The sequence below is a fragment of the Macrobrachium rosenbergii genome, chromosome 56 (genome assembly GCF_040412425.1).
Source record: "Macrobrachium rosenbergii isolate ZJJX-2024 chromosome 56, ASM4041242v1, whole genome shotgun sequence".
NCBI lineage: Eukaryota > Metazoa > Arthropoda > Malacostraca > Decapoda > Palaemonidae > Macrobrachium > Macrobrachium rosenbergii.
In genome coordinates, this window is record NC_089796.1 from 68,236,558 (window position 1) to 68,246,320 (window position 9,763).

At 37.4% G+C, this 9,763-nt stretch overlaps 1 long non-coding RNA gene across 1 annotated transcript; it reads left to right on the top strand.

Annotated features, from left to right (window-relative positions):
- The first annotated feature begins 315 nt into the window (after window positions 1-315).
- On the top strand, window positions 316-7,815 carry LOC136836692 (uncharacterized). The gene is made up of 3 exons (XR_010852444.1): window positions 316-569; window positions 4,438-4,601; window positions 6,280-7,815. It is a non-coding gene; the product is annotated as an uncharacterized lncRNA (long non-coding RNA).
- Window positions 7,816-9,763: the final 1,948 nt, after the last annotated feature.

A 9,763-nucleotide genomic window follows, 5' to 3' on the forward strand; every position in this document is an offset into this window, starting at 1 on the left:
TGTCGTTAGGCACCTTGTGTGGAGCACTGTAGGCATTGATAAAGGCTGTTTCCCTTCACAAAACTAAAGAATAAAAAACATGCCTCTTCCATTCACTAGACAATAAACACGCATAATAGAGACGTGAACCAAACATATACACAACACCCAAGCATTCACAAACACTCGTACACGAAACATACAGTACAAACGCAAGTATGCGTGCATGTTTGTAGAAGTTGGTGGGTTTATTTTTGCGTGCGTCAGTTTGTTCCTTGATTGTTTTGAATGATGTACATTGGTTTGACCTTGTGTCGCTGGAGGTTGGCAGGTTTTATTTGTGCGCGTGCGCGGTGGGTATTTGTGGAAGCACTTAACCTTAACATACCAGGTGAATGGCCGAGGCATATTTGGGGTGGGGAAGAAAGAAGTAATGGGCGAGACCTGATGGGCCTTGATTGGTCCTGATTGATGACGGAGTTCCGAAGTAGCTCTCTGCTTGAATAAGTGATAACCATTGTGGCTTGAATGACAGAGTCATTGCCTGCCTGAGCCACTCACCTGGAGGTTGGATTCGTCTGTACACGAAGGTAAGAGTCCAGTTTACTCTAGTATACTAAGTAGTCAAAATTGCAAAATTCTTCATCTCTTGAGTGAGGACATGCACATTATTGTTGTTAGATCAGACGCATTAATTGTCATTATCTTATAACGAAAAGAAAAGTTCTTTTTAAAGGTTTTCAGCAAAAATACCATATTCATGAATTCTCTCAGCGTTTCAAGAGATGCCTCATAAAGCTAAAGGAATTAGAGGATTCATAAGGTGTTACAAGGATTAGAGGCCTCATAAAGCTACAGGGCTTAGACTATTCATAAGGTGTTACAGGAATTAGAAGCCTCATAGAGTTACAGGAATTAGAGGATTCATAAGATATTGCAGGAATTAGAGGCCTCATAAAGCTACAGGAATTAGAGGATTCATAAGGTGTTACAGGAATTAGAGGCTCATATAGTTACGGGAATTAGAAGACTCACAACAGGAATTAAGTGCCTCATAAAGTTACAGGAATTAGTTACCTCATAAAGTTACAGGAATCAGAGGACTCTTAAGGTGTTACAGGAATTAGATGCCTCATAAAGTTTCAGGAATTAGAAGACACACAAGGTGTTACAGGAATTAGAGGCCTCATAAAACTTCGAGAATTAGAGGATTCATAAGATGTTACAGGAATAAGGCCTCATAAAGCTTCAGCAATTACAGGATTCATAAGGTGTTACAGGGGTTAGAGGCCTCATAAAGCTACAGGAATTAGAGGATTCATAAGGTTTTACAGGAATTAGGGGCTCATAAAGTTACAGGGGTTAGAGGCCTCATTAAGCTACAGGAATTAGAGGATTCATAAGGTTTTACAGGAATTAGGGGCTCATAAATTTACAGGAATTAAAGGACCCATAAGGTGATAGAGGAATTAGATGTCTCATAAAGTTACAGGAATTAGAGGACTCATAAGGTGATAGAGGAATTAGAAGCCTCATAAAGTTACAGGAATTAAAGGACTCATAAGGTGTTACAGGAATTAGATGACTCAAAGTTACAGGAATTATAGGACTCATAAAACTGCAAAAATTAGAGGCCTCATAAAGTGTTCCAGGAGTTTGAGTCCTCATTGGGACCTCTGCACTCTGACTTACAGAAACTAATTCCAAAGGGAAATTACGATGCTTATGTAATGGCTGGAGCGGATGCGCCAGCAAAAATAAAAAATAAAAAATGGTAATGATAAGAAGTGAGAGCAAAATTAACAACCACAAGATCGGGTTGATCTGTTGCAAAGCTTAACCGTGTTTTCTCCAGCGTCTCTGGTAAGAGTCCTGAAGGCTTACCTGGGGATTCCTCCTGCTGGGGGGGACATCGCAGTCGGAGGACACCAAAACATTCTCCTGCTGATGAATTATTTAACGTGTTTTTTTTTTCTTTTTTTTGGTTATCGCCGCAAGTTGATGGTTGAAAAAGTTGCTATTGTGAGGATAAAATTTACGTTTTCTTCAAAACTTTAATTTTTGGCATCTGAAAAATTGCAGGAAGTGGAAAAAGTGTCATCTCAGAATAATAAGAGCATTTAATAAGAACTGACTATGGAAATGACAGTGCTCCAAAAGAGTATATATATATTTGTTTCATCAAGAGTAAGTGTTTAGTGACATTAATGAATTTCTCGCAGATATCTACATAACATCGGAGTTTTTTCCGATTCTGGTGAAAAATACGTAGACTTCTTTCTACCATTTATTGGTTTTGTCGCGACAGCTGTTTCGCCTCCCTGTGGCATTTTCAAGCGACTGGTGACTTTTAGTGAGGACTCGCAACCCATTTGTTTCATCGTGTGGAGAGAAAGTCCGTCATTGACCTTGAGACCTGAGTAGTGGTTGGTTGAGGGACTGAAGGGAGACACCTTTAGAATTGAGGCTTTATTTATTAATTAATCTATTTTTAATTTTTTTGTCTTTTACTTATTTACATCCTTATTTTGTACTTTACTTATTTACTTCATTATTTTGTACTTTACTTTCAAACAGACATGTAAGATTGGTTTGATTAAATTATAAACATAAATTTAAGTAAATACTAAGTACAATGTCTTGTATTTTGAGTACTTCTTTAACTACATATTTACAGTTTCATGCTCTTGTTTATGCATGCTCTTTGTAGCCAAAGCATCGATCCTGATTAGTTCAACTTTCGATCCCTCGACCAACCACTACTCAGGTCTCGAGGTCACTTGTGCATTTTCACTCCACCCGATTAAGTAAATAAGTTATTATAAGTCCAGATTATAAGTCAGTACTGAATTGAATTGAATTGAACATAGAATTTAGGCCAACGGCCAAGCACTGGGATCTGTGAGGACATTCAGAGCTGAAATGGTAATTTATAGTAAAAGATTTGAAAGGTGTAACAGGAGGAAAACCTCGCAGCTGCACTATGAACCAATTGTTAGAAGAAGGTGGAAAGTAAGATGGAAGAAAGAGAATACGAAAGGAGGTACTGTAAAAGGAACGAAAGAGGGTGCAGCCAAGGGCCGAAGGGACGGTGCTTGGAAATGCCACAGAGATGCGAAACAGCAGTCGTGACGAAGAATTAATAAACGGAAGAAAGAAGTCCGCGTTTTTTTTCCATCAGACACGGATGCTTGAGAATCGGAATAAACTCAAAGAAACTCATTGATGCAACCAAAGTAATAATTGCTTTCAACAAAAACTGTCGAAGCGGGAACCTACTCCCTAAAAGTATATAACTGTAAATATGAATATATCTTGATAGTCATGCCCACATTAGAATATTATAAATCAGTTTGCAAATAAGGTGATGAAAAATGTATAAGATTATTTTTCAAATAGGTATACAGAAAAACTATTTATTAAGGACCAAGCTCGTGTTAAAAGAATAATTGAACTTGTTTGCTTGAAGACACAACACATTAGAAATCACCTGTCATGAGAACGGTCAAATATGGTTCTTTGGTAATACTGAATATCGCAGTACAACGGAACTTCACTTCGATCAACATTCTCTCTTGATGATATTTGAGTTCTTTATTTTTTATTACACAAAAAAAACAGTGAGGCTCATTTATCATCACATCAAAATAATCTTCACAATATCTAATTCTAGAACGATCTCTCATGTGAGGTTCTACTGAGAGTAAATCATGCTTTTTAACCTGAATCTGTAAGGTTGAACCCTTCAGCCAATAATGGTCAGTTGTGGCAGGTACAACAGCATTGAAGAGCGAATTTGATAAAATATCTCTTGATTTGGAATAACGCCTGAGGGGATTCATGGCGAAAGCTCCACTCAGCCAAATATTGATTTCAACCGTTTTATCATGGTCGTTTTGACCGTCAAAATATCATCATCCTTTCACATTGCTGGATAAGTCTGAATATAGAAATTTATTGTTGATTACTTGCAACCAATCGTTTTCTAGAATGCAGTCTGTCACCCATCTCTTTGGTAAAGAAGTTCTGTTCAAGTGTTTTATTTTGTTCTGTATTCGTTGCTCAACTCTGTCTACATGTTATCACGGTATTCACATCCGTCAGGTAGGTAAACATTACTATGGATTCGATAATTATCTTCACTCTTATTTAATTTTGTATTTTTCCGTCTCTCTTTCTGTGTGATTTCCGTTGCTATCATTTTTCTTCTTTCCCAGCTCCATTCTGACTCTTTTGCAGCTACATTTCCTTCCTGTTACTTTCTACATGCAAACATTAACCAGCTCCTTCTCTCTCTCTCTCTCTCTCTCTCTCTCTCTGTGTGTGTTTGTGTGTGTGCGCGTGGTGTGTGTGTGTGTGTGTGTGTCTGTATAGCAAAATCAGGAAGTCTGCTGTATATGAAAGAAGTCCTTCAAAATATTGTCCTGATGTTATAGATGGACACCGTTTTCATTTCAGGTGACAATGCGTTTCCGGGGACTGTTGATCGCAGTTATGCCGCTGCTGGTGCTGACGCAATCAGGCGCTGTCAAGATAGGATCCTCGAAGACTTTTGAATTAGTCCTTACTGGACAAAAGCTTAGTGGGAGTTACACATCCTTCTCTTCAATGAATGTCCTTAGGTAACAGCTGTTCAAGTCTTTAAGCTTAAGATTGCATTAAAACCTGGTCAGTCTTAATTACTCTGTGAAAGTGGTGTAGTATTCCAGTGGATGCAGAAGCATGATGCATGGATTTATATCTCCGCATTTTTTGGGGAAACGGGGAAGGCGTTCGTTCCTCTTAGGGACTGTCAAACTTCTAGGAGTTACAACCCAATATCTCTTGACTGCTAACAACTGATAAATAAAATACTATGACGTCTAGGGATTAAGCTGGGGATGATTTGAAGAGTAATGAAACTCTAGTGTACGTAGAACCCATGAATTCCTAAGCTGACCTTTGTACCGATTCAAATTGATCTTTGACAAAGAGACTAGTAAAAATGGAATTGATTTCCCTTACTGCAAGAAAAGGTACGAACTAATTGCGTAGCAAAACAGAGTTACGCTTTACTTGAGGAGGAGTCACGCATGCATGCAGTATTAAGTATTACCGTAAAAAGGACCCTGCTTTTCTGTAAGACTGACGTTTTTTCGGTATTCAAATGTTTTAGGCCATCATTTACAGCTAACCTTCGCATCATTCCATTCAACTGAACGAACAAGCAGCAGGTAATCTGACTACATTCACAGGTAACCAAACACCTTCACAATAGTTCTATGTCACAAATGGATAAAACTCGAAAGGGCTGACAGAACATCATTAAGTACCCAAGAGCTTCTTGTATGCATGCAAGTGGCGATGAAATGGTTTGGAGTTAATGTGCTTATAAAGGATTTCAAATAAACTTTTGAGAATTTCAGAAATCAGTTGAGGGATTGGATGTGGCTTGTAATTATTGCAGTCAACACATACTTTCTTTGGAATAGATGCAGCTTCACAGTTTTCAAAAATGCTACTTAGATGAAAAACAAAGACATTGACCAGGATGACTGAATATTGTAAAAACAGTGAAGGAGAATCTAGCTTTGTACCTAAAGCTGTCTGTGTATGTATTCACTCACAAATAGCACTCGACCCCATGTGTATAATTTTTACAATTATTTTTTGTGCCTGGGATTTCTGTCGATGAAATCTTTTTGGTTCACAGGTAAATTTTAAAAAATCTCTTCCCAGTCGAAGCAGGAGTGATCATATTAACAAATATTACAATTCTTCTGTCATGAGATAAGTAGATACTAGCGGTAGTTTGTGGTTCGGTTTTTACACTGGATGAGGATGTAAAAGTAAATACAGTTGTTGGTTACTAGTTCCTATGAGATTTTCGTTAGGGGTCTTTTTCTGAGCTGGTACTGGAAATATAACGATCTACTGGAAAGTCTTTTCATAAGCCAGACTTTCCAGAGATTCAGAGGAATTCACAGAGATGAGTCACTGAAGTTACAAACACATTTGTAACGTCTAACATCTTCCTGGTTCACGCCACTCACGAGATGAGCTTATCCTTATTTTGAAGTTACATGGCTTGTTCATCTTGGCTCTGTTCATTACCTAAAGCTGATCATTCTTTATGGAAAACACCAGAGAAACGCGATTATTTCTAATCCCATGGGAACAACGACTGCTCCCTTTCAAATAGGTTATAATTGAATGAGAGATTGATAAAGAGAACACTGTGAATCAAAGATCATTTCTCCTGACGAAACTAATGATCGCGATTTTATCAATTTAAGGTCTCGTCTTCTCTTCCATTCTTAGCTGTGCTTCTCGCTGTATCACCAGTGGCTGCTGGCTGCTGACTTGGGACGTTGCAACGCGCAATTGCAGCCTTCTAAACCTCCTAACTGCACTGCCAGGAATCGAAGCAGGACCACCTACCCTCAGGACCTATTTCTGCTCGGCATCATAAATAACACCAGAGTGAAAGTGTTCCCGGAGAAAATCATCTGGACCGCTTGCAGAGCAAAGTGTGAGAATGTGGGTGGGCGGATGTTTTATCCCCCGGATTACACTTACGGCGCTGTTTTGACTGTTATTTCTGGCGTTTACGCGTTTCATGTGGGTATGTATCGCTTTCCCAATGACACACAGACTTGGTACAACATGGATGGGCCGGTTATCACTTCCTTACGTTGGCTTTCGGGTGAACCCAGCAATACCTTAGGTGTGGAGTACTATATTGTATTGTTTTACGGGGAACTAGCAGACATAGAGTCAATCCCTGCACAATCGTATGGGTGTGCTTGCGAAACATAGATGCACACAGTACATTTCCAAATTATTATTGTTATTAAAACAGTTTAACCAGACCACTGAGCTGACTGTCAGCTCTCATAGGGCTGGCCCGAAGGATTTGGATGAAATGACAGGTTTAGGCTAGAGGCCTAGCTCTGGGACCAAATAGGTCATTCGATGAAATTGAAAACTGCACAGAGGCACACGCTCCCATACTGGAACACACACACACAATAAATACATACATACTCAAGTTTTCATATATACTCACTAAAAAGGTATATCAAAATTCAAAATAAAATTAATTAAAATGTTAAAATTCATTTGTTTCAAAAATCTTTTCAAAGAAATCCACACTCATAAGATTATGAGAAGAACTTCTAGTGGAAACTATCCCACATAAGCACAGTCCCTCATTATGTGCTTTTGAAGTTTACCTTGTCTTATGGACTGTTAAGAGACAGGTTTATTTTTTGTCTGTTATCTATGTCTTTCTCCCTTCAGGGGTTAATTGATGGTCACTGACCTTTATTCCTAATATTCTCAAGAGGAAATTAGATTTGCTAATGATGGACCTTGTAATCTCATATTAATTATTATAACATCTAATTATTATAAGATCTCAGTCCTTGACTTGTAGCTTTGTCTGGAATAAAACTGAGGTATTTTCGTTTTTGCTGATTGCACGACAGCATCTTGAGACATGTTTATATGTCTGTCATCCTGCATATATGCCAGTGTTTGTGGCACTAGGACGAGGGTGGGTGGTCCTATACATTGTATGTACTGTTCACACTTTGAAATCCTCCCTATTTTAGTTCAAGTGAGTGTGATTTTTATTGTATTATACAAATGAATTATTGTTGAAGCTGTTACTGCATAGACAGTAATTCAATTCAGTTTAGAATCGATGCACTTTTAAGCTTTATTATTGTTTTTTTTCTATCTCAGTCAAATGAATGAGATTAATGCTATATATTATAATAGAATTAATGACTGACATAATGCAGTGAATGATAGACATCATAATGGTTCTGTCCATGATCAAAATAAAGCATATCTGGGCTAAAACTTTATTATTCATCCATTATCATTTAATATTTTCTCACATCTTGTGGAACAACTCAAAGAGCAAAGCACCATTCCGGTGAACTGGAGACTCACAATTAAGTGAAAGAAACAAAGAGCAAAGTATAGTACAGAAAATTCAGCAAGTGAAAGTAAACAAGCGAATACATTCCCATATCAATAAACGTCAGTTGAAATATTCAGTATAAAAATAATGGAAGGCACCTTCTCTTAATTTCAAGCAACAGCATTAGGGGAAGTTAACTCAGCATCCAAAGTAATGGTGTTAGAGATATTAAACATTTTCGTTCTTAAACTTTAAGGAATCCGCTATTTATATTTTGTTTTGTATGAATGTACCTTTCTTTCATGTTGATGTAAATATTTTGAATAAAATAAAATCCAGTAAAAAATCACCGAACTTCGTCGCAATCGAGTTTTCTGTACAGCCGCTACAGCGTATAATCAAGGCCACCGAAAATAGATATGTCTTTCGGTTGTCTTGGTATAATGCTGTAGTAGCCGCAACCCTTGAAACTTTAACCACGGTCAGGTGGTGGCCTATCCTATATCGTTGCCAGAAGCACGAGTATGCCTAAATTTAACCTTAAATGAAATAAAAACTGATGTGGCTAGAGGGCTGCAATTTGGTATGTTTGATGACTGGAGGGTGGATGATCAACATACCAATTTGCAGCCCTCTAGCCTCATTAGTTTCTAAGATCTGAGGGCGGACAGCAGAAGTGCGGAGGAGAGACAACCTAAAAAAAAAAAAAAGCTCAAGTGGGGGCCTTTTACCCATCTGAATATTGTGAAAGAAGTGTTATAGAAATCATCATTAAATGCATGAAATCTCCATTTACTATGATTGTAAACAAATCAAACGTTCAATATCTAATATTTCATAATATAAAAAATTTGCAGGACAAAAAAAGCTTTCCTGTTTTTAAACATAATTCACTCCTAAATTAAATGGAAATATTAGTGAATATATTATTAGATTTTATAATTTGTATTCTTAACTGCCAGGAAACTGTATATGTATTTGAAAATCATTTTCAATTATTCATTCAGTTTGTATAGTTTGCTTACAAATATAAAAAACGGGTCTTGATTAATTGATGAAATAATTAACTAAAACAAAGTCATTCAATATAAACATGAATTTCTTTTAAAATATAACCAAATGACTTGTCTATATTTAGTTTGCTGTCTAAACTGACTCTCAGATCACCGTATTAATGCAGACAAGTTTTATGGAAACAGAACTTGACCATTAGGTAACAAAATGCTCTACTTTCTGCTTTTAAAATCTTACACAAAAAAGTTCATTTAACTGAATCACAGTTTTGGCAAATTTAAGAAAAAGTGCTCGGAGCGGAATGTTCACGTGTCCAGTTTCCACACGACACAAACTGAACGTATTTTCCAGAAGGATTTCTGTTGGAAAAGGGGTCTCTACAGTCATCATTATCCAAAGAAATAGGGGATGGAGATCTTTTTCTTCTTCTTCTTTGATGCTTTCTTTGCAGGCGGGAGAGGCATCTGTGAGTTCTGTTGAATAACCAGTGATTATAAGAGGATGATTTGTTCTCTGCGAGTTCTGTTGAATAACCAATGATTATATGGAGATGATTGTTCTCTCTGTGAATTCTGTTGAATAATCAGCGATTATATGGGGATGATGTGATTATTTCATTTTTTTGATCTTCCTCCTAAATTGCTTTCTTTGGACTTCGTGGACAGCATAGACCTTTCAGTATCTCTCTTGCCTTGACTTGAAGTTCCAGGTTTGCAATAGCAAGAAGACTGAGAGGTTTTCTCTGATGCAGTTCTTGAGTTCACAGTTTCCTTTGATGGACCAGCAGTCTGAATATTGTTTTCATTTGAATTAGAACTCCCACGTATGACTGTGCTGTTTTCTATAAAGGTAGGACTT